Raw genomic sequence first — 21,013 nt, 5'->3', positions numbered from 1 at the left:
ACCTTCCAGCAAAGTGCCCAGCACATCTTCAGAAACACTCATTCTCTTTACCAACAGGAGAGCCTTCAAGGTCGGGCCTTTCCTTTTTCCTCTCTTGCCCTTATTCTAATCTGGGAACTTCACCTAACCTTCCTGGGGCCTTGGGGCTAGATCTAGAAACCTGCAGACTTCCACTATGACTGCCAGCCAGTTGGCAGAGAGGAACGGTGAGCTGGAGTGGGGCTTGAACTGCTGCCATTGGAGATGGAAACAGATGCTTTCTGGTGGAGTCTGAGTTGGCTAAATCAGGGCTCTGTGGTTTGAGAACAGAATTCCAATTACTTCAAATTAGAAGATTGCGTGACAGCTGTTCTTAACCCAACCACTCCTCATCGCTACCGACCTGGCCCCCTTCAGAGGAGAGCTTGAACTGGCGACTCGAGATTGATGAGAGAATTATCGACATGCATCATACTGAAATCACTGAAATCTCTCTCTCTCTCAAACCCAAGGTCACATACCCCTTAGCTCACAGACCTTAGGCCACTGTGATGCTCTGTTTTCTCATCTGGAGTGAAAAAAATTAACGAGTCCTGTCAAGGTGATGAAAGTGTGATTCCCAGTGTGAAAGGACTATGTAAATGGGAAGAACTATATACCGTCTTTCAAACCACTGGTGTCTCTTTCACGTAAACTCAAGTCTGATACAGTGGAAGGAGGAGGGGCAGAGGGCAGGAGATCAGATCTGGAGGGTGCAAATACAGGTGTAAGGCTTGCCCTGTTCATGTACCCTCTTGGCATATTCTTATTGTCTTCTAAATGAAATTGTGTGCCTGCCCCACGGAGCTTAGTTTTGTAAGTGTAATACTTTATAAACTGTAAAGTACTGTGTATACATGGGCAATTATTATTATATTCTTATGGCTTTTTTTCTTATTTGGCACCAGTTGAGTCAGTCGAATGCTCTGAGCAAGAACAATCTGTTTTCTTTCCTTTTGGCAAAGAACACAAAAGACAGAGCAGCTCATTGAAACTAGGGCAGGAGAGGAAACTTAACTCACACACACACACACACACACACACACACACACACGCACGCACGTACTACACATCTTCCCCATTCCTCCAGATTCTCATAAGTCCAGCATCCACAGCACCACAGCAGAACTGGGGATGTGGCCTCATTTCCTAGCCAGTTTCTCTCTCCCTATTCTCGATGCTCACTGCTCATTGCCCAGATATAGTTAAGATCTAAATTAAGAGCAAGTCCCTGGCTCCACCAGCCCTTGTCATGCTGTGTTGAGTCCTACACTTAGATCCCGGGTGACTGGCTCTGCCATTTCTTTAGCCTCCCCTCAATGCCCGAGTCAATCAGTCTTCAACTTATGCTAATTTCGTGTCTTAAATGTCTCTAAAATCCACCGACTTCTCTTTAAACCTCCTGACACTACCTAGTCAAGAGCAGCCCATACTCCCCACTCCCCGCCCCTATAAAAGCCTCCTTCTCAGCCTCTCCATCTCCACTGCAGTGTTCATTGGATACAGAGATCCCGCTGTAGCCAGCAAGATCTATTTTAAATGCAAAAGCCACTTCTCTAAAACTCTTCAAGGTTTTCCCTCTTAACTGTAAAAAATAAAATGCCTTAAGACAAATGCATGCTCTAATACTGTCTCTCTTTAACCTCTGTAACACTCTCCTTTGCCCTCTGAGCACCAATAATACTGAACTTCTGTCTGTTTGGGAACTGGTTCTTCCACTTTGAGTCTATTCCTGGAATGTCTCAAGCAAGTCTATCCTCCTCTGATTGCTATGCCCCACTTCCACCTAATTAACTCCATACTCCTTTTGCAGGCACCTTTCCATGTTCTTCCATTAGAAGCATCTTTCTCAGTTTTCTTGGGGTTTTTTTTTACAGGGGGAGGGGGTTATAACCAACTAGTGCTTAGAGGTTACTCCTGGGTCTGCACTAAGAAATTACTCCTTGAGGGCTCACAGGACCATATGGGGTTCTGGGATCAAACTGAAGTTTAGCATTCATGCATATAAAGAAAATACCTTACCCAGTGTACATTTGCTTTGGCTCTTCTCTCTCATGTTTTAAGATTTCTTGGTACTCCTGCTATATTTGCTCACAGCATTTCAATCTATCTTTTTTTTTATTGTGCTTCAATCTTTCATGTACATAGTTCTACCAGCTTGTAATCATTTATTGCTTCCCACGATGTTTCAATTAATGCCTCATAAGATTCCGAGCTTTGAGATCAGGAATGTTTATTTGACTTAGTTCTGATTTACTATACATTTCATAATATAAAATGTTTTTGAGTGACTATGAGTTAACATAACGCGCATGGATTCTTTCTCATTGCGCCCCCTGTTCATCTCCCTCTCAAAATGAGTCGAATGCCATTTTCCTTCCCATCTGAAAAGACACATGCAGAAGAGACAAACCAGACAACAAATCTGATCCTGGTGATGCAAATAAAGCATCATCTTTTGAACAAGAACAATACTGTGTGAATAGCAGGGACAAGAGAAGACAGAGTGAGAAGACTTTGCTTGGGTTTGCTTCCCGGTGGTAGCACTTGATTAAATTACTAGACACTTGAACTCTATTTACCTATCTTCAAAATTAGAAAACAATATTTCAGATTGTGACTATAGTTTATACAACATAGAATGTCCAGATCATTGTTTTGCAACATTTTTCTGACCATGGCCACTTCCATCCTGTTTTCTTCCTATAGGAAGGATTTCCTCTGTCTCACTGGTTGACCCAAGTCTCACACTGTAGCTCCTCCATTTACATAATTTTATTATGGTCCCTTTGGGATATCCTGAAATGCACAGAAGGCCAAAGGATGCCCAGTTGAGATACATTGATCTAAAACTCTGAGAACCTCAATAAAATTTATCATAATTATTAATATTTGTAGCACCATTATTATAGATAACAAAATTATTTTCTATTTTATTCTATTTCTTAATTCCTCTAAAGGGAAGTTTCTGAAAAATTTAGTTGATAATTCTCCCTTCCTGACAAATTATTTGCACTGTCAAATTCAACATCTTGCTATTCACTTATCAATGTATCTTGCTATTTACTTATTAATCCACATTTATAAATCTTCTCCTGAAGGTCAAGTGGACTGTTGTATGGGTCCACATTTCATCACTAGCTGCACCGAGCTTAAAGTATGGTGTGGAGTTTTGATGAATTGATTTAGGAGGAGTAAAGGTAACTCACTAATACAAATTCCATCAATTTGCATTTTGGAGTCAGGAGCTTAAGTATTTCTATGGGATAGCTAATCACAATCATAAATAGAGTGAAATATTTTAAACTGAGAAGGAAAAAAATGTGTTTGAAGGATTTTGAAATCAGCTCTTACTCTCTAGAAAAGGAATACTTCACAAAATTGAATGGAATCACATCCTAGATAGTCACTTTGAATGGACATCCAGTGAAGGTGGTATGATGAGGTTGATGAGTCTACTTCAAAAATAAATGAAAAACTAAGCTCATAGAATTTACTAAACTGCTAACTCAAGGATAAAATTAGACATAAAAAGATAGAGAATGAGAGAAAGAAAGAATGGGAAGAGAGAGAAAGAGAGAGAGTTGAGCTCAAACTTATAAATCTGCACATGTAACTATGTGACTTGTGGTTATAATTGTCTCTAAAGTTTTATTTACTTATTTGGAAAATGGGATTCAATAACTATGTAAATTGCAAAAGAATTGAGATAATTATTGGGTAGTGTCTACTTAAAATAACTGACTCATAGTACCATTGTTATGAAGACCACACCTACAGCATAATGTGAAAATCTCTATTTTCTTATATTAGATTTTTTTCTGAGCTAAATAAAACTCAGGGTTTAGAATCATTCCCTAGATATTTTGGAGGCTTATCTTTTGTGATAATTTCTTACCATACACATGCATTCTGCCTACAAGAAAGATTTGAAATAGGTGTGTGTGTGTGTGTGTGTGTGTATGTTTATAACTTTTGCATTTCTGTAGGTCCCCTTTTCTCTAGATTCACAGAAATCCTTGAGTATATTGAATAGGTTGAATAGGTTGACTAAGAAGGCTTAGTTAGAGCACATCTGCACATTTTGTCTGAACATTCTTTCAGAAGAAAGTATAAGTTAGTGATTATAGCAAATTCCATTACTAATGTCATTGTGTGTATTGCCCAAGAGAAACACAGCAGCATATAGAGATAAACTCAGAGGTTCTGAAACATTCCTGCCGACTCCTTTCCATCTATCAAAATCCCTCTCATCTTTTGAAGCTCAAATCAAAAGCCAAATCCATGAGGAATGATCCCCTTAACTTTCAGGCTAAATAGCACTTTCTCTCGAACTCTTCCCTTGTACATCTTTTGACCATCTTCCAGGAAGACTTCTTCCATGCTTCATTGGGTGTATATAACAACCATGTGTTACTTATCTCACTTGCTAGGAGGAAATAAGAGCAGAATGTTCAAAACAAGTGTGGAATTGTTTTAGGGTTGGGCTGTTCATATTGTTTTGTTTGGGATATATGAATTTAAATCCTAACTTCTTTTCCAGTTTGCTGAGTGATGTCAGAGTTTAAACAATTCTCTGAAGGTAGAGACCAGAACTTGAAGAGAGGTATCCAGAATCTCCTTGATGACTATTGAATGACAAAGGAGTTCTGTGTGTTCACAGGGTAGCTGGACATTTTGTCAAATGCTCTGATAAATTTCTGGATGCTAGAAATAGATGAGGCCTGGTTTTGGTTTCTTTCCTTCTTGAGTTCCTTTTAGCCAAAACACTGAATCAAGGATTTTACAGTTAGAAGAATAGAGTCCCTATGCCATTTTCTATCTTTGTTATTTACTTGAACACCTAGATTAGGTGAATCACCTCTTAAGTCCTTAAGCTTTAGGAACTTTATTTATAAGAAACATTCCCTGAAAGATTCATTTAGTCAGAAGATCTCTAAGAATGTCTTGCAAGCTGTTAGAAAAAATGAGGTCATGAACTTTGCATATAAGTGGATCAGCATAGAAAGTATCATGCTAAGTGAAATGAGTCAGAAAGAGAGAGACAGACATAGAAAGATTGCACTCATCTGTGGAATATAGAATAACAGAATAGGAGACTAACACCCAAGAATAGTAGAAATAAGTACCAGGTGGTTGACTCCATGGCTTGGAAGCTGGTCTCTCATTCTGGGGAGAGGGCAACTCAGATAGAGAAGGGAACACAAAGTAAAATGTGGTGGGAGGCCACTCGGGGAAGGGTGATGCGTGCTGAATGTAGACTAGAGACTGAACACAATGGCCGTTCAACACCTTTATTGCAAACCACAACACCTAATTAGAGAGAAAGAACAAAAGGGAATACCCTGCCACAGTGGCAGGGTGGGGTGGGGGGAGATGGGATTGGGGAGGGAGGGATGCTGGGTTTATTTGTGGTGGACGATGGGCACTGGTAAAGGGATGGGTTCTCAAACTTTGTATGAGAGAAACATGAGCACAAAATTGTATAAATCTGTATCTGTACCCTCACCGTGATTCACTAATTAAAAAATAAATAAATAAATAAAATTAAAAAAATTTTAAAAAAGAATGTCCTGCAAAATATTAATTTCAGGAGCTAGAGAGATCGTATAGAGAACAGGATGTTTGTCTTGCATGTAGCCTACTGGGTTTGATCGCTGGTGCCTCATCAGGAATGAATCTTGAATAAGGAAGGAGTGAGCTCTGAGCACTGTTGAATGTGGCTATCTGTCTATCTATCTATCTACCTATCTATCTAACTATCTATCTATCTATCTATCTATCTATCTATCTATCTATCTATCTATCTATCTGTGTGCGTGCATGTGAGCATGTGTGTGTGTGGTGTGTGTGTGTGTATAAAACCTTACAAATATTCTGAAAATACGTAAAACCCAGGAATGATGAAAGAGATTTAGGAAACGCTGGTATAAAGAGCTTAAAATTACTTATCGAAGAACTAGCTAATATATTTATATGTCATTGAGTCTTGTGAATCTCTAGAAAGGAGAGATAGAATCTAATGTTTCTCCAAAATATTACTCATAGGATCTGTGTTCCCAGATTATAAGTTATAGAGCCAAACTCAAATTTCATATCTCCAAATGGATAGGTTGACAGAGAAGATGGGTAGACAGAGACAAAGAGCCTAGAAGAGATAATGAGAACAATGTATTAGAGTATGTTAATGAAAAGATCTCAAGCAAGGACTTTATTGAGAAAATCAATATAATTATCATAATGGGGCCCCTGTTTATTCCTAGATTTTCATCATTGTTCAGCGTTTTTGTTATCTAGATATAAAATTAGATCTTTTATCTAGCCCTGAAGTAACCAATGCTAATTTTATTAAAAGGGAATAATATTCTGATTAAATATAATCCATCTTCAAGTTTAAGATTAAACCATTTCTTTATTACTCACATTGATTACAAGTAGGAAAATAATGATTTAAGATTTCCACTATTGGAATAGATTCAAATGAGTTTGAAAGAGCGTGGTATGTAGAATCATGACCCATCCTTTGGATAGAAAATTGAATGGGACAAAGACACGGGTTTCTTTAGGAGAGGTGAGAAAGATGGTTATGCACAGGGCCTGGCCGTAGGTGGTCCTAATAAACTATCAGTCTCCTTTCCTTTAAAAATTTTCCTAGGTTATTTTAGTATCTAAATGAGCCCATCAAACCATGTGGAAAATTATGCTAATGACTCATGATCAGTCAAAGTATCAAGTCTTCGAACCTAATGCCAACTTGTGAGAATTCCTTTAACCTTGGTCATGAGCTCCACCCTACAGACTTGACTACAGGATTCAACTGTGAATTCTTTAATTGAATACACCAAAAATAGCTGCACTTCCAGATACAGTATACCATATATCCCATAGGAACTATAAATATTTATTAGTTTCAATGCCACAGGACTTTTACAACTTTTCCTCAGTCCATTACTAAGATTTCTCCCTATCCTCTCTCTGAAGACTTGAAGGTGGCCTTGACCTGCCTATTCTGTCTTCTGTTTCCCAACTGCTTTGGGCTCCCACTTTACCTTTCCCACCTCCTCTCATCCCTCTTGGATTATCTTCTGCATTCCCCTGTCTTTCTGTGGCATCTGGACAGTCCCCAATTCCTGCCCTCTCCTTGATATTTAACTATTTTTGCCAACTTATACGTCCTCCTGGACCTTTCGAACCCTGCTCCTCTTGAACTTCCTTCCCCACCTTAGGCTCTGTTATGGTGTTACATTCTCAAATGTTGTTTCCTCCACTTAGTAACCAGGTGACCTTTTGTTTGCAGAAATCATATACATATTCATAAGTTGCTAAGAATATTTAATAAATCAGAATTCATTGTGAAATACATTAACCCCTCCTGCTGCTGCAGCTTGCCTGGGAGACAATGTGATAGTTTCTTGCAATTTTGTTCCAGGGAACGAAAGCAATGTTAGACAAATGCAAAGGTACTTCAGCTTCTGCTGGAATGGAGGATGCTCATACATCTCATACATCACAGTCTTGGTTAGCTGCTGGAGCTTTGTCTCTGCAGACCTCTGAGTGCAGGTAAATAATAATGATTATGGAATTAAGAATGTGTATACATTTCGATCTTCAACTTTCTCACCTTCCCCAAAACACCCTGGATTATGGAAGGATTGTCAAACATCCAACTTTGTTGACCAAGAATCAAGAAGAATATACAACCAACAGTAGCACTGTAGCACTGTCATCCCGTTGTTCATCGTTTTGCACCAATAGCATCTTCATTGTGAGAATTGTTACTGTTTTTGGCATATTGAATACGCCACAACCAACAGTAACTAAAGTGAAATCACTGACTTGCACAGTACAAAGGAAAAAGGACAAGTAGTGTTTATTATAAATATCCTACATGCCAGCCCTGGATTAGATATTTGACCTTATTTGAGCTTCAAAATAATATGTGTCCCTGAGTTCTGAAAGTAGGTAGAGGAACAAACATTATAACCTTTCAGTACATGTACTGCAAACCATAATGCCAACAGGAGAGCACATGCGCAGGTGCAAGATAGAGAGAAAGAGAGAAAGAAAGAGAGAGAGAGACACACACAGGCAGGCAGACAGTGATAAAGAAAAAGGTAGAGACAGAGACACACAGAGAGAGAGAGACAGAGAAAAGAAAAGTGAAAGTGACTCTTAGAGGTAGGCTGGGGGAAAGGAGACAAAACATTGGTAGTAGAAAATGTACACTTGTGAAGGATGGATGATGGAACATTATAGGATTAAAACCTAATCATGAACAACTTTGTAATTGTGTATCTCACTATAATTCAATATATATAATTACATAATCACCTCATATATATGCATATATGCATATGAAATCTGTCTACAGTTGTCTCTGCATAGTAATATGTCTTAAGTTCAGGCTTTGTAACTAAATATGATGTAGTTTTACTTATCTATTTATGTTCAGTTTTATTAAAGCACCATGATTTTCAAAGTTATTCATAGTTACATTTTAGACCTAGAGTGTTCCAGCATCTATCTCACCACCAGTAGCAACTTCCCTCCACCAGTGCTCCCAGTTTCCCTCACCAATTCAGCCTTTCTCCAGCCTGCTTCAGGACAGGCACCTTCCTTAACTTGGTTTTTATAGTTTGGGTGTCATAATTTCAGTGTTGTTGATTCTGTGCTTTGGGTATCTGGCTATACTCTTCCTTTATACCACTAGTGCACCTGAATCCCCTTGACTTCTGCTGATACTCCATAACTTCCCATCTCTCTCTTTACCCCAACTCTCAAGTTTTCCTTCTCTGTCTTCCTTCCTTTATTCTGAGGTCAAAGGTGATCTAGTAATCTCTCCTTTAAATCACTTTATTCTTGTGTCCTGTAATTCTAAGCACCACATATAAGTGAGATCATACTGTGTTCGTTCTTCTCTTTTTGAAGTACTTCATTTACTGTATCTTCCAGTTTCATTCCTGTTGAAGTTAATTGCATGATTTTATTATCCCTTACAGCTGTGTATATATACCACTTATTCATGATTCATTTATCCATCAATAGACATCTAAATTGATTCCACATCTTAGCTACTGTACTAAGTGCTGCAAAAAACAGTGGTGTGGATATATATTATTTTGAGTGAATATATTTATGCTCTGGAGGTAGATACCCAAAAGTGGAATTTCTGGGCCTTATGGCAGCTCAATTGTAAGTTTACTGAAAAGTCTCCATTCTGTTTTCCACAACTGTCTTATTTAATGTAAGTTTATTTTACTCTGTTTTAGAGGATGTAAGTTGGAGTAGAATGTAGCTTGGTTTGGTTCTGGGAAGAGTCTAATTCCTGGCATCCAGAGAGCTGCCTTTTAGCTGTGCATAGTGATGACTTGTAACCTTTGCCTTCTTATAAAGACACTAATCCCACCATGAGAGACTCACCCTCATGACCTCATCTAATCCAAATTTATTTTAAGATAAGCATAATCATTCAGACTATAACAAATGAGTTCAGTTCTAAAAGAAGAAACTAAGGTTCTGACATAGCCCCATATCACATAATGAGCAAGTAATGTGAGTTTCTAAACTCAATCTCTTTGTCTCTAATGCAGATGCATTATAATAGAGAAAGAGAGAGAGAAAGAAAGAGAAAGAAAAACAGAAAGAAAGAAAGAAAGAAAGAAAGAAAGAAAGAAAGAAAGAAAGAAAGAAAGAAAGAAAGAAAGAAAGAAAGAAAGAAAGAAAGAAAGAAAGAAAGGAAGGAAGGAAGGAAGGAAGGAAGGAAGGAAGGAAAGAAAGAAAGAAAGAAAGAAAGAAAGAAAGAAAGAAAGAAAGAAAGAAAGAAAGAAAGAAAGAAAGAAAGAAAGAAAGAAAGAAAGAAAGAAAGAAAGAAAAGAAAAGAAAGAAAGAAAGGAAAGAAAAGAAAGAAAGAAGGAAAGAAAGAAGGAAAGAAAGAAAGAAAGAAAGAAAGAAAGAAAGAAAGAAGGAAGGAAGGAAGGAAGGAAGGAAGGAAGGAAGGAAGGAAGGAAGGAAGGAAGGCCATTCATTCAAGCTTGTTTAGAAATAAACTAATGTCCTGAATGTCTAAAGATTGTATTTGTACACTAGTTACAAAATAGTCGACACCCTAGTAATCATTCATTTAAATCTATTGTCAACAACCCATTTTTAGGCTAGGAAAAATTTTTTTTGATAGAAACAGATTTTTCAGCTTTATTCAAATATAATTTACATATAACACAATCTACTGATTTAAAATGTACAATTCAAAATTTTATTACAATGATACAATTATGCGCTTAGTACTACAATTGACTTTAGAGTATTTTTTTCACTATCAAATGAAACTCTATCCCCAGTAATAGAGTTTTTTTTCTACCCCCCATCGCCACATCTATCCCCAAACAATTACTTAAGCATTTTTGTCTTTTCAAGTATGTGTATTTTTGTCATTTCATATACATAGAATTATTCAATGTTTGCTACTGTGGGTGTTTATTGCTTCTAGCAATATTAATAATGGTAGCATTATCCTTTATGGAAAAGTTCTGTGTGGAAATATATTTTAATTTCTCTTGAAAACTTGCATAGCAGTTGAATTATTTTTTTGTACTTCCAGCAGTGATTCTTTTTTTTTAGTTTTTTTTTTTTAATTTTATTGAATCACCATGAGATAGTTACAAGCTTTCATGTTTGGGTTACAATCTCACAATGATCAAACACCTATCCCTCCTCCAGTGCACATTCCCCACCACCATTATTCCGGGTATATCCCCCCTTTCCCACCTTCCCCCTGCCTCTATGGCAGACAATATTCCCCATAATCTCTCTCTACTTTGGGGCATTATGGTTTGCAACACAACACTGAAAGGTCATTATGTTTGGTCCATTATCTACTTTCGGCATGAATCTCCCATCCCAACTGGTTCCCCAGACATCATTTTCTTAGTGATCCCTTCTCTATTCCATCTCTGCCTTCTCCCCTCTGCTCATGAAGCAGTCTTCCAGCTATGGGGAAATCCCCCTGGCTCTTGTATCTACCGTCCTTGGTTGTCAGCCTCATGTGATACTACTCTACACTCCACAAATGAGTGCAGTCCCTCTATGTCTGTCCCTCTCTTTCTGACTCATTTCACTTAGCATGATACTCTCCATGTTTATCCGTTTATAAGCAAATGTCATTGCTTAATCTCTCCTAACCACTGCATAGTATTCCATAGTGTAGATGTACCAAAGTTTCTTTAACCAGTCGTCTGTTTTAGGGCACTCAGGTTGTTTCCATATTTTGGCTATTGTGAACAGTGCTGCAATGAATATATAGGTACAGATGTCATTTCTACTGTGCTCTTTTGCATCCTCAGGATATATTCCCAGAAGTGGTATTGCGGGATCATATGAAAGCTCAATTTCTAGTTTTTAAAGGACTGTCCATATTGTTTTCCAGAAAGGTTGGACCAGTCAGCATTCCCACCAACTGTGAAAGAGCGTCCCTTTTCCCCCACATCCACACCAGCACTGGTTGCTTTTGTTCTTTTGAATGTGTGCCAGTATCTGTGGTGTGAGATGATATCTCATTGTTGTTTTGATTTGCGTCTCCCTGATGACTAGTGATGTGGAGCATTTTTTCATGTGCCTTTTGGCCATTTGTATTTCTTTTTTTTGAGGAAACTTCTGTTCATATCTTCTCCCCATTTTTTGATGGGGTCGGAGGTTTTTTTCTTATACAATTCTACAAGTATCTTGTATATCCTGGATATTATACCCTTATCAGATGGGTATTGGGTAAATATTCTTTCCCATTCTGTGGGCTTTTTCTGTATTTTGGTCACTGTTTCTTTTGAAGTGCAGAAGCTTCTTAGTTTGATGTAGTCCCATTTGTTTATGTTTGCTTCCACTTGCATGGTCAGTGCTGTTTCGTCCTTAAAGAAGCTTTTAGCTTCAATGTCATGGAGAGTTCTGCCTACATTTTCTTCTATGAACCTTATAGATTCATGTCTGATATTGAGGTCTTTAATTCACTTTGATCTGACTTTTGTGCCTGGCATTAGACAAAGGTCAGAGTTCATTTTTTTGCAGGTAGCCATCCAATTTTCCCAGCACCACTTGTTGAAGAGGGTTTCCTTGTTCCACTTTGCATTTCTTGCTCCTTTGTCAAAGATTAAATGGCCATATACTTGGGGGTGTGAGACAGGATATTCAACTCTGTTCCATTCATATGCAGGTCAGTTTTAATCCCAATACCATGCTGTTTTAATTACTACTGATTTATAGTAGAGTTTGAAGTTGGGGAAGGTTATGCCACCCATCTTCTTTTTCCCAAGGATTACATTTAGGCTAGGAAAATTATTGTAAGAGATGCTAAGTTCATTAAACTAAAAAGTATAAGACATTGAAACTTAGATCTGACCTCAAATTTGTGAATTCAACACAAATCCAAATAACAGTACCTGCATTCTTGCCAGGAGAATGCAAATTTCTCTTTAAATGTAAAAGGTAGCTTCGAGTATGGTTTTACAAAGAAAGTAACTTATTACTCCATTGAAATGTCTATTATAAACACAGAAACCCCAAAGCAAAGATACCTCTGGTTTGTCTTCAAGATCAAATTTATGCTATTGCTAAGATTAGTCATTATTGTGATCTATTCATCTGGCTTTAGAAAGTGAGTGAAGAAAAAAAAAAAGAAAGTGAGTGAAGAGATGATGGCTTATCAGGTGGGATTTGAAACTGGCTCCCAGGAAGCTCAGGGTATACAAGTGCTCCACTAAGTAAGCCTTACTACTCACTCCTTCTTCCTCATTCTCTGTATGCCATTTTTGCTGATTTTTTTACACATAGTGTATGTATTGCCACTACCCCTATGTACTCTGGGTAAAGTCTTTCATCCTCATATATAAGACTATTTTACAAATATAATTAATCAGGCCTCATAAACCACCTGATGAAAATTATTATATATCAACACAGTCCTGTGCATGACCCTGGGAATTTTGTTATCAGAACTTGCATGTTTAATTCACACCTCCACCATGAACCTCAGGCTACCTCCACAAAAGTGAAAAGAAAGAAAAGATGAAATCCTGTGGCATAATGCCATAAAACTCCTACTATTGAGCAAAATGGGATTTTTTTTTTTTGCTTTTTTTGGGTCACACCTGGCAGTGCACAGGGGTTACTCCTGGCGGTGCTCAGGGGACCATATGGGATGCTGGGAATCGAACCTGGGTCAGCCGCATGCAAGGCAAACGCTCTACTCGCTGTGCTATTGCTCCAGCCCCAAGGGAATTTTTTTAACTACAAAATTCAGTTGGTATTATAATGGTCACTCATTGAACCTTGCTCTTTGGGATAAAGTTCTTCAAACAGAAGCATCAAGTTTATGATGGTCATGTCATCTGATGACCTTGGTCAAGTCCATTAAGTTTCTGTAAGATTCTCTCCTTTTGGAAACGAGATACAGTAAGAGTTGTTTGATAGACTTCACAGAAGAGGCATTAAATCAAGTCAGATAATATATAACATGCTTGGGGACTCATTATGCAAATGTCAACGTTAGGTTGGTATTTGTGTATCACTATGATTTGGACTCAAGATGACCTGCAAGGCATAAAGATAAGTTTAATCTCCTTTACCATATACCTACTGAGTGCAAGAATTCCCAGAATCCTTTGCGTTTAGAAGATGAAAGATGAATACAGTTTATTTTTTCTGAGGGTTTTCTGCCTTGTAAAGTTTAAGCCAGAATAGAGTACTACAAAGTCAGGTTTTGGGATGGCCAGTGTTGGTTACATTTTTCTCATTTTTGCTTCCTGTGGACTAGGTGAGCACGATTACAATGTGAATTGCTGTGGTCTAACAATTTGTATCCCTCTCAACCCAACATTCATAAGTTGAAAGCCTCATCTTCTGGGGTGATAATAATAGAAGGTGTGGTATTGGGAAGGTTAATTTGTCATGAGGATGGTGTCTCAATGAAAGTATACATCTTTCTATAAAAGAGGTTGCATTGAACCCCTGGGCCCCTTCTTCCTTATGAGGCTATAATGAGAAACCATCACTGAAGCAGACCATTACTGAATCCATTTCTGTTGTTTACAAGCTATGCAATCTGTTTAATTTGTTGACACAACCCAAATAGCCCCAGATGATGATACAGTTAGCCCATGGAAAAATGGTAGGCTTTTCTTTAATGCCATACCTTACAAATATATTACAGAAAAGGGGAGAAGTATACTCCCAAATTTAGTTATTTGTAGTTGGAAAGTAAGTGGTGTCTCTTATTTAATATACTACTTATACTGTTCTCTTTGAATCTATTTCTGTCAAATTTATGATATTTTAAATTCCACATCTAGATGAGTGTGCTGATATTTATTTTTACAACAATCATAAATCTAAGGACTTCATATTTCTGAAAGCAGTTTGATGATCAATTTGATATGCACAATAACTCTTCTTGCAACTCTATTAAGAAAAAAGAAACAAGTTCTCACAGAGAAATGCTTGCGAAGTCTTTTCATGGAAATTTTAAATCCCCTTAGTTCCTTTTATAATAAATAAATAATAAAATAATCAGTGAACAACTAATCAAACTAGCAATTATTTACTGACCATTGCTAGTGATCTGACAAAAAAAAATGCATATACAGACCCACAACACTAAAGTCTCCCATAGAAAGGAAAATGTCTCTTCCAAAATAAATGAAAACATGCATTCACCCTCACAGGGGTGTTCTTGCAACTTTATTGAAAACTGACAAAGACCGCAATGATGTCCAACAGGTGGTTAGATGAACAGAATGTATTATACCCAGAGTATATAATCAGCAATACAAAGGAACTGCTAAAACATAGCGAACATTGATATAATGATTAATTTTATATTTAAAATTTAGTGTCACAAAGTGCCCAGATATCTGTTTAATTTCTAAGCATGTTCGTCTATTTTTCCCCATGAAACTAGAAGTTGAATTGATGGATCAAATAAAGCAAATAGCCCTGCCCAGTGTGGATGGATTTCTTCCAATCCGTTGAAAACCACCTGTTAAGCCTGGGAGTATGGGTTCCCAAGGAGTGAGACAGACAGAGACACTAACTCGATAATGCAAAAGCAGTAGGAGTTTAATTTCAGTATACTGGGGTCAACTATCTCACGCACAGAGTGGTCTCTTGATAGTGACTCCGACTTCAGGCAGCAAGCAGTTTATATAAGGTTTGATTAGATAAGCAGTATATGCCTTATTGTTTCATAAAGAAGTCTTACTTAGTTATCAAACAAAGGTGTTTGGGCAAGTGTCTAGGGTAATAGTGGTCAGAAATAGTTAAACAATAGTTTCCACTAGTAGTTTATGGTTACATATGCTAGTAACTCATTCTTTTAGGGTTAACAAAAGGCAATTTCTGGGGCATTGTGATTGATTGATTGAGCCCAGGGAACTTTCCCAGGTGGTTTCAGGTTGGCTAGTTTCACATCGTTTTGTTGCTGTGAAACAGAGACTGTTTCAGGTCCAGTAACTGAACCTGAGGCCTAGCTGATTTTGCTGACTTCTGCCACCTGTCATGAAGATAGTGTAAGGGTGAAGCTGATGCCCTTACATACCCATCCCCAACCCCTAAACAAAAATGCAGGGATAAGGTCATTTGCTTTTTACCTAACTCCCTGAGTTAGGTAAATATACATGGATTTTTTTTCCTGTTATTGATCCCGATTCTCAGGTTTTCAGACTCAAACTGAAAACATAAACTCACTTTCCTGCAATCTCTGAACTATGCTAGCTTCTCTGGGACTGCAACTTATAGACATGAGACTCTTCAGCCTCCATATTTGAGTGAGGCAACATCTTATAAAAAGCATCTCCCTTGTGCATGCACATATAGAATTCTGTTGGTTCTATTTCTCTGGAGAACCCTGATTCATATAATTAGTGCATCTCACAAATATTAAGTTTGGAGCTTGGTTTTATAGTCTCTAGATGTTGGCCGTTGATGCAATTACACAGTGCCAGCGCTGGGGTCAGTTTCTGGGTGTGACTGTTTAGCTACTGGAAAATGGGGAATCTGGGTGGAAGAGGCCCAGACCCAATTCGAGCAGTCTTGGAGATCTTGACCCCAGGTCCCACACACCTGGGTTCCTCTGCCAAGTTCCTTCATGTGTGAGACTCGTCCGAACATGTGTAGAGTGGCCTTGAGAATGGCTCTGGCTGGGTTCTGGAGGTCTTCAACTGCCAGGGCTCTGCTTAGGGCAGGGAGAGAAACTCAACCCGCCCCTTCCAAGAGACCCCAGTGAAAACAGCCAGGCGCAGGGGCAAGAGACTCTGCATCACTCTCTTCTGGGAGCTTGGTTTTATAGTCTCTGGATGTTGGCCGTTGAAGTTTTGTACTAGATAACATAATTCACTCTAATAAAAATCAATGAAGGGTAGCCTGAAGTGAGCGAAATATTGACAAGGAAGGCAATGAAATTTGGGGAATATGGACATGTTTTATATTCTGACTGGGAGGCAACAGTGACAGGTATTTGTTAAGACTCATTGGCTAGCATTCTTAAAATGGGTGCATCTGTTTTATTATTGCAAACTATGCTTCAGTGAAGTTGATTGCAAATAGGTATTCAAGGAATTTATCATGTTAGACATTGGAAGCAATTTTGGTTTCTCCATTACAATCTAGCTCACTTATCATTTATTCAGTAGGGACAAGGAATGAAAGGCCGCTTCTTGTTTTGAGTTCTATGCATTTTATAATATACTTGGAATTTTAAAAATATCAAATGCCACATAATGCTCAGGATTGTTTTATTTTTTTCTTTTCTTTTTTTTTATGGGAAAAGGGTAAGCTGACAGCACCTGCTTGATTTGTCAAAGGGAAGTTGTCTTCACCCTGTGGCATTTCACAACTTTGGGAACCAAACCAAACCTTTATAGGAGAACGGGAGCAGACTCAAAGCAGATTTCTGGGAAAATATATACACATATATTTGTTCTACCTGTTAGTACCTGCTGTTCAGGTGTGCTTAACTCATAGGGAGACTAAAATATCTGGTTTCTAAACTCCCCCAGCAGAATGTCAGCCTACCTCGTCCCCACTCCCATATGGCATCTGAAACATAAAGTTCTCACTTCCGTGTAGAGGAGGCTGTGTCAGTTTCCCAGTTCTGGGAAACCAGGAACTTTTGCCAAGTCCTGGTTCTGTGCTAGCAACATTGCTTCCAAAACAACTTGTGGGCATTAACTGAGTGACTTCTCAGAACAACCCAAGCAACGATGATCTTACCCCATTTGTCGAGGAACAAATTGACAAAAGAGAGAATACATTGGTAGCACTATCTGGCATCCTTGGATGTCAACCTCAGGGATAAGTGGCAATTATGGTGGCAGATCACCCATGAGGAGTTTTCCTCCTTGATGGCAGTGACTGGCCAAAACTGGTGTATTGACTCTGGTATTGGCAATAGTTAAGTTATAATCACTTGTACCCATAGATTTAATCTTATCACCTGAATAAAGCTGTAGAGAGTTTATGATCTCAGACCCAAGTGGAAACATCATTTTCTTGCTTCTCCCCTTTTTGGGGTCCTTCTGTAATCTCTGGTAGGTAGAGACCAACAGTATGCACTTTAACTGCATTTGAGATTTTTTTTTTTACCTTTTTTGTTTTGTTTTGTATTGTTTGGGGACCACACCTGACTGTTCTCAGTGTTTATTCCTGGCTCTATGCTGAGGAATCAATCCTAACTGGCCAGGTGCAAGGTAAGGACCCAACCCACTGTACTATCTCTGCAGCCCTAGCATTTAAGACTTTTAAAATTATAATAGAATGTAGAATCAGTTACTGCCCAAATCTGGTTTACGACTCTGGTATTGGCAATAACTCAGATACATAATTAGTAGGGATGATACATTGGTAGCTAGTCCTTTGTTAAAAGCAGGAGAGTTATTTTCTACTTCCCCTGGCTCCACTGTACTGATCCATCGTAGAGACTCGGCATATCAACAGATTCCAGTCTCTGATTACAGCAGAGCTTGGTCCTTGAGTCAGGGTCTACAAGCTTAAAGATCATTCAATGCTTCAGGTGATACCAAATGAGAACAAGCATCCACCAGCTTGCTCCATCATCATATACCGTCAGGAATTTACCTGATCACTATCTACCTATGACCCCATGGAGATGCTTCCACCATCGAGAGGACTGTACCAGAAAGTCATCCTTGCTCTGCTTTGGTGACCTGATTGCCACAATGAATGGAGGATGTAGTGGTTGTGGGGTGGGGAATGGAAAAGAAACAAAATCCAGGAGTGGCTAGGGAAAAAGGATTGAGAGATGAATCTGAGAATGCATCTTTTTTTCATTTTGCTTTTTGTTTGGGGCTCACACTCAGCTATGCTCAGGGTTTACTCCTGACTCTATGCTCAGGGATCACTCCTTGCAGACTTGGGGGATCATAAGGGATGTTGGGGATTGAACCTGGGTTGGACATGTGGATAACAAACTCCTTACCTACTGTACTCTCTCGAACCTCTTGAAATACACCTTGAGGAAGTGGAATACATATGAGCCTTTAGACCCTCAGTACACACTCCATTCCATCTTCATTTAAAATATAAATCCAAAGATACGAATACTATACATTTCCAGAGAGCAACAACAGAGCTTCACACATGGGGTCCTTCCCAGTGAGGGACTATGTGGATGTGTAACTATATTGGTCATATGTCCACGAAGCTATCTTTGGCTGAACACAGTACATGTAAGATTTTGGATCATGATTCTGGGGAATAAGAGTGTGTGGATCCTGGCTGGAGAGATGCTACAGTGTTAAGGCATTTGCTTTGCCTGCATCTGACCCTGTTTTGATTCTCAGAATCCCATTGTGGCCTGGGTATTGAGAGGAGGCAAAAGGAAGTGGCTTCTAAGAACCACCCTGGCACCTGGATCCCCTGAGCACTACTTAGGAGCCCACATTTAGAAAAAAACTATCTAGATCCAAACCCCTTTCATATAGGTAGTAGCTTTGCAACTTGTAGCCAGTTACTGTTACTTAGCTGCACTTTTCCTTCACTATCTTACAATAAGCTATTGTTTCTGTGAACATCCCTGGTTTAGGCTAAATTCAGCGGCCAGATTATAGTATCTGGTACATAGTTAAAAATTTATAAGCATTAGTGATGGGCTTAATATTTATAAATGCTGCCTACAGAAATGTCTGAAGACTCCTAGTAGCCATATTTCTGCATAAATCTGTTTTTACCACAAATTCATTGAGGTGAGTTATATAATTCATTAGTCATCTTCTACAGCATGTTTTTGTTATTGAACAGATGATTTTCAAATACCATTAAGAAACAATTTGTTAAAGGAAAAAATCTGTAAGTGCACATTCATACATATTTCAATTTTTGCATATAAGATGCCAAGTACTTGCCAACATGCATGCCTATTATTAGAAAGCTACAGTCATACTGTATATGTCACTTTTTCACTTAGCATTAAATTATAAGCATTTGTTCATGATACTACATTGTCATAATTATCATTGAAATGGTTTCATAATACCCTATTATGTTGATATATCATAATTTACCATAAATTATTTCCTTATTGATGGACATTTAACTTGTTCTATTTTGGGGGCAATTAGAGCTAATGCTATAGTGATGAGCACTTAGCTTTATCCTTTTGTTGAATTATTTTATTGAGATCCATTTTTAGGAGTATGGGCAAAAGGAACAAACACATGCAATATTCTTTCTATGTATTAATCCACTCTTTTTTAAAAGGGTAATATAAATAATTTATTATAATATTGACAAAAGACACATTTTACAAAGATTTTTGATAAACTCTTGACACATACATTATAATTTTATTATTCCTAATCCAGGTGTTCATATGTTTTCTATAAGTAAGCTAAGGGTCAGTAAAGTTCACTTATTCAAGGTCATAGATTAAATAAGTAGAAATCTTGGGAATAAATATAATCTGCTCAGATACTGATGTCTGTTAATTACACCAGGCAATTCCTTTCAGTTTTGGCTGTTTATGTAACCTTATATAAACACTATTTTGCACATTTAAATAATCTTCCTTGTGCTTTTCGGGAGATTTTCCCTCAGAATGAAAGTCTCCTTTTGATCTTGGTGGACCCCACGGGTGGCTCCCTTGAGTCAGGAGGAGACAAAGACGGGGTCACCTTTTCCGGATTCGTCTCTGTCACTTGGGACCCAGGCTTCCTAGGTTCTTGTCGCACCTCACAGTAAAGAATTTCAGGAATAGACAAGTAGTGAAGTAAAACAGATTTTATTTTGAGGTTTTGAAGGGAAGAAGGAAGAGAAAGTGGGAGAGCTAGGGGAGTATCATGCTCAGGAGAGAAACCCAGGCTTCTGCATGGGAGGAAAGAGCCCCTACATACATCCCTGCATTAGACACGAAAGCATGAAAGTCCACATCTCAAGAGAGGCGATGCGGGCAACACATGTGCTCAGCTACATATGTGCTGCTTGCACATGGGCTCTGGCAGCATATGTTGTGAGCTGAGTTTCCTTTGTTCAAAGTGGCCTTTATAGTGTTTCTCCAACCTGCCCCCAGGTGGGGTTTATCCTTAGGTGAAAGTCAGTTGCTAAGGAGGTTACCAGGGTGGGTGGTAATGCTGATAGTTTTCTTTGAAATTCCTTTCCTGGTCTTTTGTTTCTGCAAGATCTCCTTGAGGTCTGATGCTATACATAGGTGAGGGTCTTATCAGGCCCTAGTTCCTGCTTTTCCTGTCTTAGGCAAGGTTGACTTTTGCCATTGCCTTGGGTTTGGGGGTGGGGGGGTGGTGCTTCCTTATCCTGCCTACATCACTTTGAATCACTTTTCATTCTGTATTTCAAAATGTAATGACAATGATTTTCCTTCATTGATTTACATTTTTTGTTCTCCTTTCTCATCAGTCACTCCCCATCCCCACCTTTCTTTCTTTTATGCCATCTCTGTTAGGGCGCGGATCTTATATATAGGCCTTCCCCGGCCGTTACAGCA

Source organism: Sorex araneus, chromosome 1, assembly GCF_027595985.1.
Source record: "Sorex araneus isolate mSorAra2 chromosome 1, mSorAra2.pri, whole genome shotgun sequence".
NCBI classification, from domain to species: Eukaryota; Metazoa; Chordata; class Mammalia; order Eulipotyphla; family Soricidae; genus Sorex; species Sorex araneus.
This window is presented reverse-complemented; position numbering follows the sequence as displayed.